General features: G+C 38.1%; 1 protein-coding gene, 1 non-coding gene and 1 pseudogene across 3 annotated transcripts in view; 2 read left to right on the forward strand and 1 right to left on the reverse strand.

The window, feature by feature from the left end:
• FAM168A (family with sequence similarity 168 member A) overlaps window positions 1-25,288 on the reverse strand; it is a 192,212-nt gene that overhangs the window by 149,683 nt on the left and 17,241 nt on the right. The gene's annotated exons all lie outside the window — the stretch shown is intronic.
• LOC142870609 (vacuolar protein sorting-associated protein 29 pseudogene) lies at window positions 15,048-15,693 on the forward strand (annotated as a pseudogene).
• On the forward strand, window positions 19,885-19,991 carry LOC142870727 (U6 spliceosomal RNA). Its single transcript, XR_012919072.1, has one exon. It is a non-coding gene; the product is annotated as a U6 spliceosomal RNA (small nuclear RNA).

Here is a 25,288-nt window from a genome sequence, read left to right on the forward strand (position 1 = left end):
TTTCACACAGTAGTTATTCAATAAGAATGTATTGTTTTGTGAATTGATTAATCCTATCAAGCCTGTATGATAAGTAGGGGAGTTATTATGATGGGCTTGTTTTACAGATAATAAAACATAGGCCCAGAGAGATTAAAGATTAATATCACTCATGTAGGGTAGGAACTATAATCCCTTTTGGTTTCTCAGAAATTCGTTCTAGATTTTTTCTCAATTAGATCTTGGTCTCTCCATATTTTAAATGTTACCTATAGAATTTTACCTATAGAATGTTACCTATAGAATCAAGTTTTTCAAATCTCAATGGTTTCACGAAGGGCTCTCAGAGTCAGAAGATACTACTAACGGATGATGGAAGGGTGAAAAAGGAACATATTAATAACAAAATGAGGAAAAACACAGTATTTCTTCTTTGGGAGAGAAGGAATAAAGACCTGATTTCATCTGACCTGAGCACAGAAAAAGCAACTAAGTCTGAAACTAACAAGAGGATAAGGCCCTCACTATGAACAAATGAGGACAAACGACATTGAGAGGGTCAAATATGAAAGGATATGAAAGGCAGTATGAGAGTCACAGGTACTTATCCACTCCTATAGATAGCATTCATTCTTTCATTTAATAAAACTCAGTTCCTACAATGAATTAGGACAATTAGGACAATTCAGGCTCTTGCTACACACTCATCAGCCTGAAAAAATTTATACTTTTACTCCAATTACCCTAACTAGTTATCCTAAGAAAGCTATCAAAAAATACAGACCAAAATTGATGACCAAAGATGATTATCACATTATTTATAATATCTAAAAAAAATTAGAAAATGGCCTAAATGTCTAACAATAAAGATATGATTAAATAAATCATGTCACGGAATGAAAAAGCATACAGCCATTAAAACTGATGCTTATTCTGTGCCAGTCATGAGTCTGGAAAAAAGAAACAAACTGATGCTCAGCCAGGCAGTGGCTCACGTCTGTGAACCCAACACTTTGGGAGGTCAAGGCAGGAGAATCACTTGAGGCCAGGAGTTTGAGACCAGCCCAAGCAACATAGTGATACCCCATCTCTACAAAAAAATGTTTTTAATTAGCCAGCTGTACAGGTGCACTCAGGAGGCTGAGGTAGGAGGATCACTTGAGCCTAAGATTTCCAGTTGGCAGTGAGCTATGATCATGCCACCACCGCACTCCAGCCTGGGTGACAGAGCAAGACTCCATCTCTAAAACACAAACTAACAAACACATGAACAAAAAAAAGCCTGATGCTTTTTTTTTTTTTTCGAGACAGAGTCTCACTTTGTTGCCCAGGCTAGAGTGAGTGCCGTGGCATCAGCCTAGCTCACAGCAACCTCAAACTCCTGGGCTCAAGCAATCCTTCTGCCTCAGCCTCCCGAGTAGCTGGAACTACAGGCATGCACCACCATGCCCGGCTAATTTTTTCTATATATATTAGTTGGCCAATTAATTTCTTTCTATTTATAGTAGAGACGGGGTCTGGCTCTTGCTCAGGCTGGTTTCGAATTCCTGACCTCCAGCAATCCGCCCTCGGCCTCCCAGGGTGCTAGGAATACAGGCGTGAGCCACCACGCCCGGCCAACTTAACAAAAATTTTGATAACACTGGAAAATGTTTATGATATAATGTTAAATTAGAACGCACTCCACAAAACTATCTATAGTATGCTTTTAACTATATAAAATAAATACAAAAAACTTTTCAAAAAAAGCCCAAATCCTAAAAGTTTTAAAAATTAATCTCTGGACAGGCACAGCAGTTTGAGCCTGTAATCCCAGTTACTTGGGAGGCTCATTTGAGGCCAGGAGTTCATGACCAACCTAGGCGATATAGTGAGACCCCGTTTCAAAAAAAAAAATTTTTTTAAGTTAATCTTTGCATGGTAAACTATAGGGAGATATTATTTGCCAAGTTTTCTAATTTTTCCATAATAAGCATTTTTCAAAAAACTACAGGATGGAGGAGATCTAAGGAAGAAAGATGAGGCTATAAAATGCCATCAGGATTAGTCCAGATCATTAGAATCTCTGCTAGGTGAGAAGGATATAAAAGGCAACAGAGTGAGACTCTTGTCTCAAAAAAAAAAAAAAAAAAAAACCAGAAAAATAAAAAGAAAGAGGAGGGCATGTTGTTAATATTGAAAAGCAATGAGGGGAGGGGAGGCATGGGCAATATACAATGTAACCTTAACATTTGTACCCCCATAATATGCTGAAATTAAAAAGAAAAAAGCAATAGGTATACTAAGTGAAAGAAGCCAGTCACAAAAAGATAAATGTTATATGATTCTACTTATATGAGGTACTTACAGTAGTCAAAATCATAGGAACAGAAAGCAGACTGGATGTTGCCAAGGGATAGGGGGAAGAGGAATGGGGAATGACTATTTAATAGGTATAGGGTTTCCTTTTGGGATGATGACATCTTCTGGAACTAGACAGAGGTGGTCATTGAACAACAAACACTATGAATGTACTAAAAGCCACTGGATTTCTCACTTTTAAGTGGTTAATTTCAATAACATTATGTGAATTTTACCTCAATCAATAATTCAATCAATAATGAGAATCCTCCGTCACACACTCCAAAAATTGGGTCATTAACTCTTCTTCCTATTACCCAAAGTTTAACCACAACAGATGGCAGTGCAATTCTTGATTCTCAGCAGGAAAGAAAACAATAGCTCTAAGGAATAGTCACAAATGAGAAAAACATAAACAAAATCTTCAGTGCCACCACCATAGCATTAAATAAGTCCATGTAGCTATGTCCATAGAATTAGTCTCACTTCAGGAAAGTCCAAAAAGTACTTTTGCTAAGGTATGTAAAGGTACCTATTGCTGCGATCAGGAGACACATAGAAGCTAAGAGAAAACTAAAACACTAGAAAAAGTTTTCAATAGCTTTGTAAGCCTTCAGAACGTAAAGTTCATTATTTCAAAAATTAAAATAAAAACTCTTAGATGCAGTCAGTACAAACATGGCCAACCTGAAAGCTAACCCTGACAAAGGCTATCAGCCTGTCATCTGCTAAAAACAAAGGTAATTAACCAAAGAAAAAATGAAAAAGGTACTATATACCTATTATAACAACTAAAATTAAACAGTGATGATACTAAATACAAAGACACAGAGAAAGTAGGTTTCTCATACATTGCTAGCAGAGATGTAAAATGGTATAGCCATTCTGAAAAACATTTTGGCAGTTTCTTATAAAATTAAATGTGCACTTACCATATACTCAGCAATTGTACTCTTGGTCATTTATCCCAGAGAAATAAAAACACAAAAAACCTGTATACAAATGTTCATAGCAGCTTTATTTGTAATAGCAAAAACCTAGAAATAACCCAAGTGTCCTTCAATGGATGAATGCTTAAACAAACTCTAGTACATCTGCATGATGGAATTCAACTCAACAACAAAAGGGAACTAAATAATGATACATGCAACAACCTGGATGGATCTCAAGGGCATTATGTTTAGTGAAGTCAATCTCAAAAGGTTATATACTACATGACTCCATTTATTTATCATTCTCAGAGTGACAAAACTATACAGATGGAGAAAAGATTAGTGGTTGCCAAGAAACAGGGATGGGATAAATTGGGAGGAAAGGCAAATCTATGAACAAGTTTAAAATGGTAGCACAAGGGAGTTCCTTTGTGGTAATGAAACAGTTCTATTTCTTAATTATGGTGGTAGTTACACAAATCTGGACGTGGGATAAAACTGCATTGAACTATAGACATACATATACACACACAAATGAATGCCTACGCAGATGATGAAAAAGGAATAAGGTCTGTAGTCTAGTTAACAGTATTTTACCAAGGTCAATTACCTGGTTTTGACATTGTTCTACATTATATAAGATGTCATCTTAAGTGGAAGCTGGGAGAATGATACACGGGACTTTATGTAATTTTTTTTTTTTTACAACTTCCTGTGAGTCTATAATTGTTTTAAAATAAAAAGTTTATGTTTTTGTTTTGTTTTGTTTTTTAAGAGACAGGGTCTCACTCTGTTGCCCAGGCTAGAGTGCAGTGTTGTGATCACTGCAGCCTCAAACTCCTGGGCTTAAGCATTCCTCCAGCCTCAGCCTCCTAAGAAGCTAGGACTACAGGCGTGTGTCATCACACCCAGCAATTTTTTTTTTGTTTTCAATATTTTGTAAAGACAAGATCTGATTATGTTGTTGAAGCTAGTCTCAAACTACTGGCCTCAAGCAATCCTGCCATCTTGGCCTCACAAAGTGCTGAGATTATAGGCGTGAGCTACCATGCCCGGCCTAAAACAAAAAGTTTTTAAAAACAGAAAAGTAATACAATTCAATAAACATTTACTGAATATCAACAATATGTCAGGTACCGTGCAAGTATTACCTTCTACAACTAAATGTCATTCATCAAAAAAATTATATGATAATATCTAAACCAAATTTTTTCAATTTTTATATCCTTGGCTTATCTGCTTTAAAAATTATAATACTTTTTGCAGAGGCTAATCTATTATTTTCTGTAATGTCAACTATCTTAATTTTAATTTATTATTAACATACTTAAGTGTGTTATTACTTGTACATGCCAAAGCACATTTTCACACCATTAACAATTGTATCATGAGCTCAGAAATGTGTCAATAGCCATCCTTTGTCATCAAGAAGAATCTGAAAAATGCATAAATGTGTTAGCTGAAAATTTAAAAAGTTTTAGTAAAAAACAAAACATAAAACAAAAACTGAAAGAAGAGCCAAGTATATTTGAACATAAAAGCTAGGAGGGAAAAGGCCACTTCTTAGCATATACACATCCTGAGAAATGGGATTAAACTACACCACAAAGGAGGTTCTCTTTTATAGAGACAGGGTCTTGCTTTGTTGCCCAGGCTGGTCTTGAACTCCTGGCCTTGAGCAATCCTCCCACTTTGGCCTCCTAAAGGGCTGGAATTACAGGCGTGAGACACCATGTCCAAACAAGTGTCTGTTGTTTAAGCCACGAGTCTATGGTGTTTTGTTATGGCAGCCTATCTTAGTCTATTTTGTGCTGCTATATCAGAATACTGAGTCTAGGTAATTTATAAAGAACAGAGATTTATTTCTTACAGTTCTGGAGGCTGGGAAGTCCCAGGTAGAGGGACCCAAATCTGGTGAGGGCCTTCTTGCTGTGTCATCCCATGGCAAAAGGTGGAAGTGCAAGAGAGCATATGTTTGGTGGCAGGGGGGTGGGGGGAACAGACTCACTTTTATAACAAACCCATCTCCAGATAACAAACTCACTCCTCAAATAACAACATTTAGCCATTCATGAGAGCAGAGCTCTCAAGACCTAATCCCCTCTTAAAGGTCCTACCTCTCAACACTGTTATAGCATTGGGGATTAAGTTTCCACCACATGAACTTTGGGGAACACATTTAAACCACAAGCCCAAGCTGACTAAAATACTCTGAATGATTACAGTGTGTGTTTGGTTGGTCTGGGCTCCTACACTATGTCCCCATTCTAGCCAAATAGGTCTGCCTGTTGTACTGCCAACATACATGTTGCTCTGCTGGGAAGTCTTTCTGATTACCCAAGCCAAAAGTGGTTTCTCCCTCCTTTGAGTGCTCATAATCACAGAAATGTAAATTGTACTGCACTGTGCCACCACCAACCATGCGTTTTCTTGGCCTTCCACTTTCCACCATTGGATGACACAGCAAGAAGGCCCTTGCCAGATATGGGACCCTCCACGTTGGGCTTTCCAGCCTCTGGAACTGTAAGAAATAAATCTCTGTTTTTTATAAATTACCAGGTGTCAGGTATTCTGATATAGCAGCAGAAAATGAACTAAGTTCCACCTCTAGGAAGTTACCCTATACTAGTTTAAACTGTAGCTTCTACAGTTTCATTTTAGTCCATTTCCCCTACAAATAGAACCTTACAAAAAAATACTGTATTAAAAGTACTGTAATAAAACATGTAAACAAAGATCATTTCATTGAGGTTTCACACCAATATATAGCTATGTCCACGCCTTTTCCTATGCCTACATGCTAAACTCCTTGCCCACAGAACTGTCTTCTTTTCTCCTTTTAAAAGTCATCCTTCCCTAGATTTCCAAGAAATTCAGAGGTAAATTTGTAGCTCACCTACTGCAACTGAGAAGACACATATACATTATTCTATTTTCATTAGTATTGAATAATTTTTTGTTATTTTATTAGTATTTTATTAGATTACTGTTGTAAGCTACTCTCAATCCTTTGTGGAATAAATATACCAAAGACCATACAAATTTTATAAATCCTACTATATCCCTAATAACTATGTTAAAATTATGCCACAGAGAACTGAAAATGGCATATTCACATTTTTAAAAATCCATAAACCAAGATCTTTATGAGATCCCCTTACTTTACTGAAATGACTTTATTTTTATATATGTATCATTTAAGTAAGGGGTAAATGTAATACTTTACTCATTCTGGGCAATAAAAATAAATTTCTGAGCCGGGCGAGGTGGCTCATGCCTATAATCCTAGCACTCTGGGAGGCTGAGGCGAGCGGATCGCTCGAGGTCGGGAGTTCGAAACCAGCCTGAACAAGAGCGAGACCCCGTCTCTACTATAAATAGAAAGAAATTAATTGGCCAACTAATATATATATATATGTAAAATTAGCCAAGCATGGTGGCGCATGCCTGTAGTCCCAGCTACTCGGGAGGCTGAGGCAGAAGGATTACTTGAGCCCAGGAGTTTGAGGTTGCTGTGAGCTAGGCTGACGCCATGGCACTCATTCTAGCCTGGTCAACAAGTGAGAGTCTGTCTCAAAAAAAAAATATATATATATATTAAAAAAATAAATTTCTGGATAATTTAAATATTCTCTTCTCCCATATGATTTTTTTTTTTTTTTTTTTGAGACAGAGTCTCACTTTGTTGCCCAGGCTAGAGTGAGTGCCATGGCATCAGCCTAGCTCACAGCAACCTCAAACTCCTGGGCTCAAGCAATCCTCCTGCCTCAGCCTCCTGAGTAGGGACTATAGGCATGCACCACCATGCCCAGCTCATTTTTTCTATATATATTAGTTGGCCAATTAATTTCTTTCTATTTATATTAGAGACGGGATCTGACTCTTGCTCAGGCTGGTTTCGAACTCCTGACCTAGAGGAATCTGGCCGCCTCGGGCTCCCAGAGTGCTAGGATTACAGGCATGAGCCACCACACCCGGCCTTTCCGTATGATTCGTGATCTTGAGGTTCAATGCTGCAATACTAGGACTGTGGTTCAAAACATTACAGGGGAATATTTATAGCTATATGACGTCTCTTCATCATAAATGGAGATAGGAACACTTATCCTGAAAGGTTCCTCTGGGGATTATATAAGATAATATATGCAAGGCCAGGCATGGTGGCTAATGTCTGTAATCCTAGCACTTTGGGAGGTCAAGGCAGGAGGATCACTTGAAGCCAGGAGTTCAAGACTAGCCTGAGCAAGAGAAAGACCCCATCTCTATAAGAGATAGAAAAATTAGCCAGGCACAGTGGCATGCACCTGTAGTCCCAGCTACTCAGGAGGCTGAGGCAGGAGAATCACTTGAGACCATGAGTTTGAGGCTGTAGTGAGCTATGATGACACCACTGCACTGTAGCCCAGGCGACAGAGAGACTTTGTCTCAAAAAACAAAAAAAATTTTTTAAAGATAATATATGCAAATAATTTAGCAGATCCTCAGTAAATAAAACCATTTGATTGAGACCTTGTTCTATAATCCAGATGTCTTGCTTCAAGGTGAAAGTGTTTTCCATCATAGAATGAAGTCTAAAATACTAGACTTTTTTCATTTGATTTCTTTCTTAATCTGGAGTCTTGAATTTAAAGTCCACTAAAAAACAAAAGATTACTTACTAACAGGGCAGTTCTGCCTGAACCTGAGCAAAATATTCACTGGGTACCAGTCAAGCATATTTAGCAAGGCATCAATTCATAAGAGCCCCAGAGAGGGGGCATTCACTGTGATATTCAGTGGGACATCACCATACTATATAGTATTCTTGTGACCAGATTTCCAATGCCACTACTCTCTATATCTTTTATTATTTAACAGTGATGAAATAGATTGGTGCAATCAATGAAACTATGCCAACAAAAGACTCTCAGGTAGCTTTTGAAGCAATTCCAGACTAGGCCAGGATTTCATTCCTATCAGGTATTTACTTGATATTCACCTCTATCATTCACTTAAGGTAGACCCCTCAAACATTCCTGGTATATTCTTGGGAAGAATCAGTCATATTTATTTTCTATCATATAATCATTTCCACTATATAATCATTCACGGAGGACAATACTACTAATCTAATAGCTATCTAATAGAGCTATTTTCTAAGTAAAATTTGGAGCTAATTTACATAGAATGCCTATAGCACATTGGCCCAAAAAAGTATGCAATAAATTATAGCTGTTATTGTCATAATAAATATTCATGAATGCCCACTATTCTCACAACATCATGGTGAGTAGTAGGGCAAAATCAATAGATATGTAAGATGTAATGCCACCCTTAGGGGGTATACAATCGAGTTGAAAGAAAAAAACTTAATCATTAAATAATGGTTATATATAAATATATAAGTAAGTGATCAATTGTTTGGTATAAAGTGCTGAAGGAGATCAGAAAGCTTTTCTTTATATTAACTCACGACAACCCTTTGAGCCAGGCAAGCAGAAATTATTATTCCTATTTATAGTAAAAGAAACTAAGACTCGCTGGGCACGGTGGCTCACTCCTGTAATCCTAGCACTCTGGGAGGCCGAGGCGGGTGGATTGCTTGAGGTCAGGAGTTCGAAACCAGTCTGAGCAAGAGCGAGACCCCATCTCTACTATACATAGAAAGAAATTAATTGGCCAACTAATGTATATAGAAAAAAAAATTAGCCAGGCATGGTGGTGCATGCCTGTAGTCCCAGCTACTCGGGAGGGTGAGGCAGGAAGATTGCTTGAGCCCAGGAGTTTGAGGTTGCTGTGAGCTAGGCTGGCACCACGGCACTCACTCTAGCCTGGGCAACAAAGCGAGACTCTGTCTCAAAAAAAAAAAAAGAAAGAAATTAATTGGCCAACTAATATATATAGAAAAAAAATTAGCCAGGCATGGTGGCACATGGCTATAGTTCCAGCTACTCCAGAGGCTGAGGCAGCAGGATCGCTTGAGCCCAGGAGTTTGAGGTTCCTGTGAGCTAGGCTGACGCCACGGCACTCATGCTAGCCCAGGCAACAAAGCAAGACTCTGTCTCAAAAAAAAAAAAGAAACTAAGATTAAGAAAGAAGAGTTCATAGAGTTCATTCATTTATGCATTTAACAAATTCTAGGCCATGAACTACACTAGATGCAGAAAAGAAATCAGTTAGGACTCTTTCACTTGTAAATGACAGAAAACTGATCCCAAACTAGTTTAAGCAAAAAGCCTAATTACTGACTTAATTAACTGAAGCCCAGGATTAGGGTAGTGGGGAAGCCTCAATTTAGAGCTGAAAGTCACCTTCTCCACCTCTTTAGCCTCACTTCCTCAATGTTGGTTCTATTATGACAGAAGACTCTTTCTTCTTATGGTAGCAAAATAGCTGTAGCAGCTCCAGCCATACACCCTTCTAGTCTAGCAGGACTGGGAGGTCTTCTGCAGTGGCTCCTGCAAGTCTTGAACATTTGGTTTAGACAAGCTTAAAACATATATTTACACCTAAACCAATCACTGTGGCCAGAGTAATGTGATGCCCTGGTTAGGTTGGGCCTGGTTCACATAACACCAGAGCCAAGAAATTCCCACCCAAACCACATGGGACAAAGTAGCGGGGAGATGTGGTTTCTAAAACTAACATCTGACGCCATTGCTGAGATAAGGGGGAAGCTAAAGACGTAAGCTACAAATGTCTACTAATGTCTACGACAAGTACAAATGTCTACAAATGTCTACGACAAATGTCTATGTTGTGCTCTCACAGAATATACAGTTGGGTCAATTATTCTCAAGTACAGAAAGTCTGGTAGAAAAAAAGGGTTAGATGTATAGTTCTAGTGGGAATGAAAGACACAAAATTTGCAGAACAATGTGATTACTACACAGCGAATACGTGAACAGGTTATTGCAACAACCAACAAAAAGGCATTAAGGGCTGGGCGCGATGGCTCACGCCTGTAATCCTAGCACTCTAGGAGGCCGAGGCAGGTGGATTGCTCGAGGTCAGGAGTTCAAAACCAGCCTGAGCAAGAGTGAGACCCCCCGTCTCTACTATAAATAGAAAGAAATTAATTGGCCAACTAACATATATAGAAAAAATTAGCCAGGCATGGTGGTGCATGCCTGTAGTCCCAGCTACTCGGGAGGCTGAGGCAGCAGGATTGCTTGAGCCCAGGAGTTTGAGGTTGCTGTGAGCTAGGCTGACGCCACGGCACTCACTCTAGCCTGGGCAAAAAAGTAAGACTCTGTCTCAAAAAAAAAAAGGCATTAAGGCCACAAAGACTTCTGTAAGTCTTCATAGAGGTGGTTTGGGCAAACTTAGTCCTAAAGAGAATAGGTCAGCTAACAAATCACCCAACTACAACTATAGAATTACGTTTTCCTGGTTCCCTGTCAAAAGCTCTTTCCACTACTAGGTCCTAATAGTAGGAGAGGAAAATAGGCACTGGGGCCTCAATGGAGGTGATTGCCACAGAAGCTCATTCAGACCAGCTGTCATAACTGCTCAGCACTTAAATACACTGTAAAGGACCTATCCACAAAGCAGCAGAACCACAAAACCCAGACAACCTTACAGAAGGATGTTTCAGCTAGATACAGTCATGACCAAGGCATGGAATGGGGCAATGCTGTCATTCACCAGCTCCTTGGCTTCTTCACCTACTACCAGGCTGCCTCTTTCCACTATATGTATAAGGGTTGAAAGCTCAAAAAGAAAAGTACCAAACACAGTAAGCTAAATTGAGACTACCTTATGACAAAACAAGTTAAAGGAAAAACTAACTCACTAAACTATTTCTACACATGCAATTTATGTTCACTGAAATAGCATGATGTAACAAGAAGGTAGGGTTTAGGGTTTACATCAGTAGCCACAAGAATTGTATAATGCTGGGCAAGTCACCTTTCTGACTCTGTTTCCTCACCTATAAAATGGGAAACATAATTATAATACCTTTCTTAGAGCTATTATAGGAATTAAAACAAGATAAAGAAAGGGAAAGCACTTAGTCAAATTGTAAAGCATTGTGTAAACATTATTATGTTCCTCAACTCTTCAAGGAGGATGTTTCAAAGTATTTATAAGACTTTCATAAACAGCAGAATCCTCAATGCTCTAAAACACAGGGAATACATTTCCTTTTGGACTTGAAGCAATCTACACTGTTTCCAGGGAAGGCTTATAAAAACAATACCACATTAAACATTGGTGATTTGTTTTAAAGGTTGGTATGCAATTAAGAGGATTCCACGGTTTCACCAGGCTCTCGTGGCATCCAATTAAGTAATAACATGAGAGAGAAGCTCTTAATTATGGAGGAAAACTTCCACAAGCCAGTGACAGGTGTGCCGGGTTCAAGCTGAGATCAAAATAGTTGACTACAGCATTAATTCTTCCCTTTCCTTTTTCCCAAACACACTTAAGTTTGCATACAATTAGTTGAAAAGTAAACCAGACCAAATGACTGCCATATTTCAAGCTTTATTACCTTTTATCACATTAACATCCACCAACTGAGTCTTCAAGGATTAACACCAAAACAGATGGTTTAAAGCCACAATAAGTGAGCTTTAGTGATCAGAAATGATAATAGCCAAGCTGAATTTACACTCATCACTGAGATGTAAGCATGTTTCCCTAAACTGTGCCTATCATAAATTGAAGTTATTCCTTTTCCACTTTCATGTATGTACTTTGTACATAAACTTAAGAATAAAAACTATCTTCAAGTCTTCAAGGGGATGTATTTTTTTCTTTTTTTTATTTTATTTTTTTTTTAATTTTTTTTTTTTTATTTTTTTATTTTTTATTTTTTATGGACGAGGTCCTGGGGCCCCAAGAGAGGGGGCCCCAGAAGTCGCCCGGGATGTATTTTTTTCTAATTTGCCTGCCTCTCCTCCAAAATATAAAGCAAACTTCTTCTGTCCTTTTATGTAATCAATAAAAAGTAAAGCCAAGTATCCAACATCTGTTTTATAAGTTATAGACAATAGTTTTAGCAGCACCTACATAAAAAGGTAAAGCACATCCCCAAAATCCAAATGGAAAAATAATTTTGCCACAAGTTTGATAATTCTAAGGTCAAAGAGTTGGACTTTTATAAATGTCAACTAAACTGTGTATGGGAATTCTAAACACGTGACAGGGCAATGATGATGCCACAAAGGCACTCATTTGTTGAAATAGCCCTTTTCAACCAGGGTTACTCTTTTTTTTTTTTTTTTTTTTTTTTTTTTTAAGATCAAGAATGTAACCAGACAGGGTTACTCTTGACTGCCAAAGAAAAGAGCTCCTGGAAGTTCAGATCTCCAAATTTGGTGTTGGGAAGCAACTCCTGAAAAATACGTACACACTTACACAGGAGGAGTCATCATGATAAGAAAAACACAGGATTTGAATTCAAGTACCAGTCTGTCACATACTCTACTCATTCAAGCAATTATTAAGTAGATGCTCAATATTAGGCACAGTATTGAGTACCAATGATAAAAGCAAGATACATAAAGTATTACAATAAAGTGTTACAGGTGCTATGACAATCATCAACACAGAACAAGCATAAAGAGAAAATAGTCAATTCTAACTGGAAAAGAAAGCAACAGCTTTACAGAAGAAGTGATGTTGGTGCTAGACTTTTTTTTGAGACAGAGTCTCACTCTGTTGCCCAAACTAGAGTGCTGTGGTGTCAGCTAGCTCACAGCAACCTCAAACTTCTGGGCTCAAGCAATCCTACTGCCTCAGCCTCCCGAGTAGCTGAGACTACAGGCATGTGCCACCATGCCCGGCTAATTTTTTCCATATATTTTTAGTTGTCTGGCTAATTTCTTTCTATTTTTAGTGGAGACAGGGTCTCGCTCTTGCTCAGGCTGGTCTCAAACTCCTGACCTCAAGCGATCCTCCCATCTTGGCCTCCCAGAATGCTAGGATTATAAGCGTGAACCACCACGCCCAGCCAGTGCTATACTTTTAAAGATAAAATAAGGCTACATTTGTCAAGTTGAGAGGGGAAGAGGACAATTTGAGTAGAAGAAACAACATGAATAAACATTTGACAGTATAACAGCATATGGTAAGTCCTGGGGACTGCAAGTAGTTTGGCAGGGTTGGGCTCAGAAGAGGAAGTCGCTGGAGGTGACCCTGGCAACAGATCCAAGAATGGAGGCTGTTGTCCAGACAAGAGCTGCTCAGAGTCTGAGGTAAGGTAACAGCTATTTGGGATGGACAGAAAGGCACAGATTTGAGAAATGTTAAAGTGATAATATCTACACAGCTAAGTGATTAAAGGCCTATGAGAAGATAAGGAAATCCCAAATTTCCAGCTTGGGTGACTGAGAAAATGGTGGTGTCATTCACTGAGATAAGAAACATGAAGAGAACGTTTGGGGAAGATAATGAGGTCAGTTTTAAGCCAGCCTGTGACTTCAAACCAGGCATTTAATATCTCAAAATCAGTTTCTCAGTTAGCAAAATAGTTATAATACCACCTACCTCAGAGGTTGTGGTGAGAATTTTAAAAGATAATGGATGAAGGAAGAGTCTTATTATTTTTACCTTCTAGCTATGGAAGAGACCACTAATATTAATAGTATCCATTTTCCCCCTTCTGCCTTTTAGTACTGATACTCCCTGACCCTCACCCTCTGCCAAGATTTAACTGGACACATGCAACCCAGCTGGAAACTACATTTCTCAGTGATATTTACAACCAGGTAAGCCATGTTTCTAAAGATAATGAAGGAAATGCCGGGTAAATTGATTTATACAACTTCCAGCTCATCTTTTTTCCAAAAGCAACTGTGTGCCCTATACTCTCTCTTCTCCCTTCTTGACTCATCTCAAGGTGTATGTGTTAATAAGCTGTCTTTGAGCATGCATAGTCTAGGACAGCAATGAGATAGAACGAACCTAGAACTCTGGATGATTTCATGGAGCAGAACCTCTGACCACTGTGATCATAACAGACCTACCATGGGACTGTTATATAAGAGATAAACATCTATCTTGTTTGAGCCACTGTATGTTTGGGTTTCTTCCAACAGCTACCCTGTATTCTAACTATATACCCTCCACACTTGTAAAATCTGCAAGGAAACTGAGTGAGACAAATTTCAGGGGCCTAATAATCTACTAGTTATTGGTAGTACCTTCGAGATTGGAGAGGATACATTCATGTGCAGCTCATAGACATAAAATGAGAAAAGAGTTGGATTGACATGTGCCAAGTGACAGAGAAGGCCCAGGATTGTAATTTTTTATCTCCTACAGCTTTCATATTAAAACAATATATTCTTAAAAGATATAGTAATATGTAGATTACTACCTGACACTCAAATCTGCAATCTGAAACAACAGAATCAATTATAACATTCTTAAATGAGGGGTAATTTATCTGAACATAACCATCTGAGACTAAAATAAGAAGAGGGACTTAGGAATTCTCAAATATTTTGAACTATAATCTAACACAAAAATAATGCAGAGCAGGGCAGCTGGAAAACCAAGGCTGTGACATGACTGCATTTGGATGTGATATTGCCTAGAAGCCAAATGAAGCAAACTGGCTTCTTCTCAAGGGCCAGGGAAGAGGCTATTAACGGAACTAAACCCTTGATCTGTTACTGTTGACATGTTCCTATCAAAAGTCCCATAATATCCTTTTCTTATAAAATAACAAGGATATGATACATGTTCACAGGACAGATGAGCCAAAAAATCTGAGCCTATGACTTTGGCCATGTGACAGCACCTTTAAGAAAATAATTTTCAGAGGAGCCTGAGGAAGAGGGCAGCGGCGGTTGTGGTGACTGAGCGGAGCCCCGTGACAGGATGGACTCTATATGATCTATATCCAACCTGATTTGTCAAAGTGTGGAATTTGGGCAAGGACACTCCTCAAATTGGTGTTGGTATTAGGAGATCTGCACATCCCACACCAGTGCAACAGTTTGCCAGCTAAATTCAAAAAACTTCTGGTGCCAGGAAAGATTCAGCACATTCTCTGCACAGGAAACCTTTGCACCAAAGAGAGTTATGACTATCTCAAGACTCTGGCTGGTGATGTTCATATTGTGAGAGGAGATTTTGATGAGAATCTGAATTATCCAGAAGAGAAAGTTGTGACTGTTGGACAGTTCAAAATTGGTTTGATCCATGGATATCAAGTTATTCCATGGGGAGATATGGCCAGCTTAGCCCTGTTGCAGGGGCAGTTTGATGTGGACATTCTTATCTCAGGACACACACACAAATTTGAAGCATTTGAGCATGAAAATAAATTCTACATTAACCCAGGTTCTGCCACTGGAGCATATAATGCCTTGGAAACAAACATTATTCCATCATTTGTGTTAATGGATATCCAGGTTTCTACAGTGGTCACTTACGTGTATCAGCTCATTGGAGATGATGTGAAAGTAGAAAGGATCGAATAAAAAAATCTTAAAGCCAGCCCTGTCTTGATGATTTTACTGAGTGTCTTTTTTTTGGTTGTTGTTCATTCCTTTGTTCAAATCAAGTAATTAAACATTTAAGAGCCACAGAATTGTATCACTTTTATAATATCTTGCAGTAAAATATACCATCTTCTTTGTTAATACATTATTGCTCTAAGCTTCTTCTAAACTATAAGAATATATTTAGTTTACAGTATATGGCTTCTATGAAAAAATGTCCACCACACAGTAAATGGTCATGTGATGAAAAAAATTTATCCTTGTAAATATCTTCATAGTTGATATCTGGAACTTTATTCTAAAAGAAATGCATGAGGAGAAAGAATCTAAACTTTCTAGTATACATTTTTCTTTTCTCCAATAATAAACATTTACTTTACATTTATAAAAAAAAAAAAAAGAATTTTCAAAGGAAAAAGAGTGTGCTATGGTAAATACAAGGAAACCTAGGTTCTAGTCCCAGGTTCTCCATTTTCAAACTATATAACCTTTAACAAATCAATTCACTTCTTTGGGCTTCTGTTCTTCATCTGTAATTTGAGAGGCTGGAGCAAATGATGAGCTCTTCCAGCTCCATGAAATTCCAAAGTTTATACATTTTCTAATAATATTAAAATAATGCTGTTATTTTAATGCCAATATTTAAGTGCAGAAAAGTCACAGAATATAGTATCACTTCAATTTCTTTATTTAAAATGCACACTTAAGCAAAAAAAATACTGAAAAACGAATTTGCCACTGTCATATCTTCTTTACAGAAATACAAAATAAATCTGACAAGGCAATCAAAAAGAGTCCAATAGAATTAAGTGCACCCAGACGTCAGAAAAATTGCTTCCTCAAGTGTTACAAAATGCTTAGACGTTATCCCTCTCTCATATGAAGGCTCTGTTATAGACAATTACCTTACACTGGCTCAACAATATTAAATGCCACTATAATTAGTATTACTGTAATTCTCAAACATACTCAAATAATGACCAAGAATGAAGCAATCAGGAGAAAGCAAAGGATATAAAAGTAAACTAGCAATTTTAATATCATCAACTCTCTAATAATCCTAGACTCAGCATTGACTTTTTCAATCATGCATTCCCTCAGCGACCTTTATGGAAAATACTCTCTATGCCAGTTACCAGGAAAATGGAGATCACACACTCACATTCTCTCTCCCTCTCTCTCTCTCTCTCACACACACACACACACACACACACACACACTTGTCCTGTCTACCCTCAAGTAGCTCTCAGTCTAACTACCAGTGAATTTTGTTCCTTAGATTTGAAAAATAAAAGCATACATAAAGATTTTTAAGGCTAGGCCAGGCGTGGTGGCTCACGCCTGCAATCCTAGCACTTTGGGAGGCCGAGGCGGGCGGATTGCTCAAGGTCAGGAGTTCGAAACCAGCCTGAGCGAGACCCCGTCTCTACCAAAAATAGAAATAAATTAATTGACCAACTAAAAATATATATACAAAAAATTAGCCGGGCATGGTGGCGCATGCCTGTAGTCCCAGCTACTCGGGAGGCTGAGGCAGTAGGATCGCTTGAGCCCAGGAGTTTGAGGTTGCTGTGAGCTAGGCTGATGCTACGGCACTCACTCTAGCCTGGGCAACAAAGTGAGACTCTGTCTCGAAAAAAAAAAAAAAAAAAAAGATTTTTAAGGCTGCCTCTTTTCTTTAGTTAGTCTAAATTAAAGAACCTATTTTCCATACCAAAAAGATTACTGTGCATTCCTACGAAAATAGATGTGAAGCTCTAACCAATAGCTAAAAGTATGATAGAGGGGGAAAAAATAGGGATTTGACATCAGGAGACCTGGGATTCCAGGTCCAGATTCTACCACTCAGCAAACAGATGATCTATATTATTAATTCACTTGACTTTTCCTCACCTATAGAATAGATAAGGAAAGCATAATATCTATGTCAGAGTTTTAAGGCTCAAATAAGATAGACAATATATTTTATATATGCCTATATATTCATTCATTAATTTTCTGAGAAAATATAATGTAGGGGTTAAATATGCAGGCTCTTGCTTGGGTTCTAATCACAGCTGCATCCCTTCATACACTGTGAGGCTGCGCAATTACTTCCTTTCTCTGAGACTCGGTTTTCTCTTCTATAAAATGGGGATAATGAAGATTAAAACAAACATTGCTCTTGGCACAATGCCTAGGAGATGGCACAATGTCAGCTAATATTATCATTATTCCTAGCTTTGTGCTAAATAAAGTGAGTAAAAAGATGAGGAAAAAACACATTCCTACCCCCAAAAAGCTACCTGTTTAGTTTAAGAAACAGATTAGTAAAAAGAAAAATTCTAAATCACATAAAAATACTTTACAAAGAAAGAATTACTCAAATATCAGTTGACATTATTCTATATGAAGTTATTGTGATAAAGTGATTCAGACTGATTCTGACTGGGGCCTATGAAAACCCATCTCCTTACAAAATGCAGATGCTCAGAAATAGAAGGAAAAAAAAAATCTCCTTACTTTTTGTTGTTTTTTTTTTTGAGACAGAGTCTCTGTTGCCCAGGCTAGAGTACCATGGCGTCAGCGTAGCTCACAGCAACCTCAAATTCTTGGGGGCTCAAGCAATCCGCCTGCCTCAGCCTCCCAAGTAGCTGGGACTACAGGCATGTGCCACCATGCCTGGCTAATTTTTTTTTCTATATATTTTTAGTTGGCCAATTAATTTCTTTCTATTTTTTTAGTAGAGACGGGGTCTCGCTCTTGCTCAGGCTGGTTTCAAACTCCTGACCTTGAGCAATCCACCCACCTCGGCCTCCCAGAGTGGTAGGATTACAGGCATGAGCCACAGCGCCCAGCCGTAAATGCACTCTTACAAACAAATAAAATGCAGACTTGAAACTGTACTAAACAACAACTATTCTACCCTAATACTCAATAGAGAAGGCAATGATCCAAACAACATAATGCAGTCATTTGTAGTAAAGAAAAACTGACATACCCCTGAAAGAAAAATGAATAAAATTAGTTTTGTACCAAAATTCAAAGACAGAAACCTGTCTTCATATGGAAAAATCCTTAACCAATACAATGCAGCATTCAGATACATCAATAATTAAACACATTGAAAATTTGGGTTGATGCTCCACTTAGGAAAAATATCATCTGCTCTACTAAAACACTGTAAACAGAATCAATTTTCAGGGAAGAGATAACTTGAATATGACCACATAAAATTAAGCTTTCTAGTTTGTAGAAGCAGATTCCCTACTTGCCAGCCACCTGCACTTCTTTAAATGAAAATATGTCAATGTGCCCGCCTGAGAGCCACCACTGGATTCATGTGCAATAATCACAAGACTCACTTGGAAAGTTCTGCCAAAAAAGGACACACTTAACTGTTGGGGGATAGGAAGAGTTAGTTACGAATGAAAAAAAAAATCTATTTTAACCTCTGTACATATTCCTAGAAGACTTAAAACTGGGAATTCAACTTGAGTGTCCTCATGAGGGAAGCTACAGCTATTAACTCCAACCCTATTCTTTCTTTTTTTTTCCCTCCCCTCCCCCTTCCAACCCTATTCTTTCAACCACTTCTCTTCCACACATTACCCAATGTCCTAAGTTTTTCTAAACAAGGAGCATCTCTCTTATTTATTCTATAGATCAATACTAGATCAAGATGCAAATCTCAAATCTCTTCTCTAAGTCCCTGAGGCGTGCCCTCACAGTTGTACCTCTGCTTCACCCCATTCTCATTTCTACTATGTAGTTACATTCACTCAATAGTTTCTCTAAACAGGAGCTCATTCTGGCCTCTTCTTGTAAAACTCATCAAAATGTCTTCTTTGGCTGGGCATGGCAGCTCACACCTATAATCCCAGTTCTTTGGGAGGCCAAGGCAGGAGGATCACTTAAGACCAGAAGTTCAAGACCAGCCTGGACAACATAAAGAGACCCTCATCTTTACAAAATAAAAATAAAAATTAAAAAATTATTTGAGCATAGTGGCACAATTATAGTCCAAACTACTCGGGAGGTAGAGATGGGAAGATAGCTTGGGCCCAGGAGTTTGAGGTTACAATGAGCTTTGATCCAGCCACTGCACTCCAGCCTGGAAAACAGAGCAAGACCCTAGCTCTGGAAAAAAAAATTCTTCTAAATATAGCTCAAGTGAAATTTTAAATTTTCCTCTTAAAATGGTAGTAAATTCTGTGCTCGCTTCAGCAGCACATATACAAAAATTGAAACAATACAGAGAAGATTAGCATGGCCCCTGAATAAGGATTACATGCAAATTCAAGAATCGTCCCTTTTTTTTTTTGAGACTGAGTTTTGCTGTCACCTGGGCTAGAGTGTCTTGACACTAGCCTAGCTCACAGCAACCTCAAACTCCTGAGCTCAAGAGATTCCCCTGCCTCAGCCTCCCAAGTAGCTAGGACAATAGCTGGGAGGGACAATGTGCACCACCACACCCAGCTAATTTTTCTACTTTTAGTAGAGCCGAGGGTCTCACTCTTGCTCAGGCTGGTCTTGAACTCCTGACTTCAAGTGATCCTCCGATCTCAGCCTGCCAGAGTGCTAGGCATGAGCCACCTCATCTGGCCTATTTTTTTTTAAATGGTAGGAAATTCTCACTAAGCCCTACCTAATCTAATTATGAAAGTCATATAATTGTTACTATCTTGCCTAGCATTTTTCAATTTAAAAGGTATTTTCACATCCATTATCTCATTTGATCCTCACAACAGATGGGAAGGTCTATTATTATCCCTATCCCAAGTCTCGGACAGAGAAAGATAGTTGTCCCAAAAAAACTCAGCTAATATTAAGTATTAATAGCAAAGCTAAACTTTACAAGTTTGTACATTTACAAACCCAATGTCCTTTCCACATACACACTCACTCTTTTGACCAAGAAAGTGTGAACAATAAACCAGCTGTCTAAATGTCCCTTAAACAAATTACCTAGCTAGAGCAACAAATTCCTAGAAAACAAAGAACTCTGTTCAACAGTATCAGCATAATAGCACTAGAAGGTGGTCATCTTTTAATAAACCCTGCTGCCAATGATGAAAGAAGCATCAAATTATTCCTTGATACTCCACTAGTAGTAGAGTTAATAAAAAAAGAAGAAAACCAACATTTTTTGAGCCCCTACTATGTTATAGGCATATGCCAGACACTACCAAATACATTAGCCCTAACATCTCTGTAAAGTGGATATCATATCCCTATTCTGCAGACGAGCAAAATAAGCCTTATCCAAGGGTTAAGAGTTATCCAATGATGGTTAAGAGGTTTATCCAAGATCATTCAATAAATGGCAGTACCAAGATTTTGAAAACAATCCTCAAACTCCTAGTCTGAGGCTTTTTCCAGTAACTATACCATGCTTTGGAAACTTCTAAGGATTCTTAAAACAGCATTATGTCTGGAAGTCCTTTAATTTTGGTAAGATAATGAAAATACTCCATGTATCTTTTTTTTTTTTTTTTGAGACAGAGTCTCACTCTGTTGCCCACTAGAGCGCCATGGCGTCAGCCTAGCTCACAGCAACCTCAAACTCCTGCTCAAGCGATCTTCCTGCCTCAGCCTCCCAAGTAGTTGGAGCTACAGGCATGTGCCACCATGCCCTGGCTAATTTTTTCTATATATTTTTAGCTGGCCAATTAATTTCTTTCTATTTTTAGTAGAGATGGGGTCTCGCTCTTGCTCAGGCTGGTCTCAAACTCCTGACCTTGAGTGATCCTCCTGCCTCAGCCTCCCAGAGTACCAGGATTACAGGCGTGAGCCACCTCCGCCCAGCCAAAATACTCCATGTACCTTACTGCTGTCATAAACATCTGATTTGTGTACAATATATTATTAAGCCAACTGCTTTATTATCTAAGAGTTTAATAGACACTTGAATGTTATCTTCAAAATGTCTCATACTATAATTGAAAACCTGGTATAAGCTGTGAATCTGGTAAATTGTTTGCCACTAATTAGCTGGGATACCTTAATTTAGCTACTAAACTACTCTGAATTTAAGCTTTTGCATAGGTAAAATGGAAACAATATCTACCTCTCAGAGTTCTCATTAAGATTTACAGATAATGTATGTAAAACACGTAGGGCAAAATCTAGCACGTGGTAGCTATTATTGTCCTTTGCCTCTGTGGATATTCCCAGCCAAAACATGTAGATGAAAATGAATAACTCAAATATATGATATCCCAAATATAATGAGTCATTTGGTACCATAGAAAATAAATATTCAGATGACTTAAATTTTTAATTTTCATCACATATTTTGGCATTAGATAGAATTTTTTAAATCCCAGATAATCAAAACAAACCTGGGTAGTTTGCCTTGAATCCCTAAGCAGAATTTCTTCCCCTTTCAGAAGATCCTTTAGTTACCTGGTAACCACCTGCCAGCCCCAAACTAAAGAAAATTGGCTCTGCACTGGGCTAATTACCCAACCAGCCTGAACAATCTAAAACGAAGTCTGGAATAAAAGGAATTGTCAGCCAGAATGTTACTGAAATTATCCACAACAGGAGACCTGAGAATCCAAATACCACCGGGCAGTTATTTCCATGAGAATAAAATCACAATTTATGAGCCCTGCAAATTATACCATTATTAAAACAAACATCCCATTGAGGCTACAGCTATCAGATAAATGGCTTTATTGTCTCCATTGTTTCATCTACTGCAGCAAAGAGGTGCAAACTGAATGAGCAGTTACCAGAAGCAGTAATTTCTAGGAAATTACATGCAGACCTCCATCTTAAAGCTCCTTTTGTGTTGGAGTGTACAGGCTCTAGAAGGGAAAGGGGGGAATGGAGACTCAACTATTCACATGCCCCCCAACTCAAAGATTCTGACAATTTTTCAAGAGAATTCACCATTTTTCCTGACATTTTCCTGTTTGTCCCCCCCACCCCCAACCAGGTTGTTCCTGGGTTCGCCCAGGAAAAAGAATCTGAATTCAGCAAATCCACTTTATTCACTAGGAAACCTTTAGACAATCCTCCGACCCAAATAAACACAAACAGAAGAGACAAGAAAAACGGGCCTGTGGTTTCCCTGGCTCCCACAATACAAAGTAACTTCAGCTAGAGCAATGAGAATGAATGAGTACAAAGGCATGGCATAGGTTTCTCCCATTATTTAAAAAAAAAAATCCCTTTACAATAACTTGCTAGCATCATAAACCTGGAACTATATTTACAAACTTAAATGGGAAATGTGAGACACACTACCTAACAGCTATCCTGTGCTGAACTGCATCATGGAATGGGGAAGGCAAAAGTAATCCCTTCAGTAATAGTTCAATGAATCCACAAGTCTACCAATTTTAGAAATAGAATAAATGAAACTAGCATCGCTGGACATCTGCTATAGGCCAACCACTATACACACATTATTTCTAATCCTCACAACAGTCCTCTGAAGTAGAACACATATCCCTTATTGACAGGTGAGAATTTAAGGCTCAGAGAGATTAAATAACTTGTCTAAGGTCACACAGCTACTAAACTAAGATTTGAATTAAAGTTTCTAACTTTAAAGTCTAAGCACTTTTAACCTTTGGTTTTTGCTTTTGTCTTCTACCTATTAGTAGAACCTAAAAAATATCTGTAACAAAAAAGATTTAAATGCTACCTGAACCTTTTACAAAGTTCTAACACTATGAAGCAGTCATAGGACACAATAGATATACTGTTAATATAACCTCATGATACAACTCACTTACAGAATTCTCCTTTAATTTTTCAACAAACTTGTGAAGTATGATCCTCCCCCACTTTACATATGAGAAAACTGAGGCTCAGAAAGATTTTATGATTTGCCCAAGGCAGAATGAAAACTAAAACGTGGAACTTTGACTAGAAGCTCATTGCTTATGCAGTTTTATCGCAATGCCAGACTTAAACATAGGCATAAAGAATTCAAAAATCTGCCGTGGAGTTCTTTGCTTATTTATAAAGAACATCTGTTCATAATTAATAGCATGTGGAACACTGGGCATGGGGGTGGGAAGGAAGGAGCACCAGAAAGCCCCTTAGGGCCTCAAGATCCCTAAATCTGAATTTTCCAGGTTCAAAAACACTAGAAGCCCATTCAGTGGAAGAGGACAGGAGCTCTAGGTGATAGAAATGCATTTTGATATTGACCTTCTAAATGTATTCTGGACCACCAACTGAAAGCTTGGCTGGTAATGCTGGCTTCCTGGGATTGAGGGCCTACTATGTGTCAGGCACTATGCTAGGCTATTTATGTATTATACATTGTTCCTAATCTTCCTTTGGGCAGAGGATAGAATCTCTATTTTACAGATGAGTAAAGTAAGGCTGAGTGATGAAGTGACTGAATCCTGATTGGTCTGACTTCAGAACCACTGTTTAACCTACAGTGATAGAAAGATAAGTGGTCACTTGAATGGGGGAAAGCAGGAGGAGGGATTTCAAAGAGATACCAGGAAACTTTGGGGAAGTAATGGATATGTTCACCACCTAAACTATAGTGATGATTTCATGAGTGTATACATACATTCCTCAAAACTTAGCAAACTGTACATTAAATTTGTATCATTTATTGTATGTCAATTTTACCACAATAAAGCTGTTTAAGGGGAAACACACACACACACAAGTACACATACACACTGTTCTTTCTACTAACCACTATCACCCCAGAATGTCTGCATTTAAATTGTGTCTAATCACAGAGAAGCCAAGCCAGAGAGTTTTGTCCTTAGCCAATTTAGTTTCAAGTTTATGTAAACTATTAGTAAAATATCACTGAACGTTTTAAATACCTGAGAATAACAAATTATTTCCAAGCGCTCTACAGCATTTCAGAATACATTTCCATACAAATGAATTGTTAATTATAAAATGTAGCCTGGTAAAAGGATAAACAGTAAAGTCTTCGGCATCATACAAACCTGGATTGAATCCCATCCTTAATTTTTGCTAGTGAATCTAGTCAGGTTTCTAACTCTGTGTTCAGTTCCTCATTTATAAAATGAAAGTTTCAAGGAAAAGCACAGTCGTGTTTAAAATAATAATAATAAATAAAATGAAAGTGATAATAACAATGCTACCTGAGTTCAGGCTGCTATAATGTAACAGAATACAACAAATATTTATTTCTCACAGGTGTGAAGGCTGGAAAGTCCAAGCTCAAAGTACTAGCAGATCCAGTAACTGCTGAGAGCCTGCTTCCAGATTTGCAGATGGCCCTCTTCTCATTTTATCTTCACATACTGGAGAGCACAGAGAGAGGAAGCAAGCTCTCTGATGTCTCTTTTTATAAGGGCACTCACCCCATCATGAGGGCTCTACTCTCCTCACCTAAGTATTTCCCAAAGGCCCCATCTCCAAATACTATCACATTGTAGATTATATCAACATATATTATATATTAACATTATATATCAACATATAAATTTTAGGACACAATCAACTCATAGCACTACTTTTTACTGAAATCACACTATGTGCCAGAACTAAGCACTTTAATTACCTCATTTAATCCCCCAACAACCATATCATTGAATAACACTGTATCTCCATCTAAAAGATGGAGAAAATAAATTTTAGAATGATTCAGTAACT

The sequence above is a fragment of the Microcebus murinus genome, chromosome 4 (genome assembly GCF_040939455.1).
Source record: "Microcebus murinus isolate Inina chromosome 4, M.murinus_Inina_mat1.0, whole genome shotgun sequence".
NCBI classification, from domain to species: Eukaryota; Metazoa; Chordata; class Mammalia; order Primates; family Cheirogaleidae; genus Microcebus; species Microcebus murinus.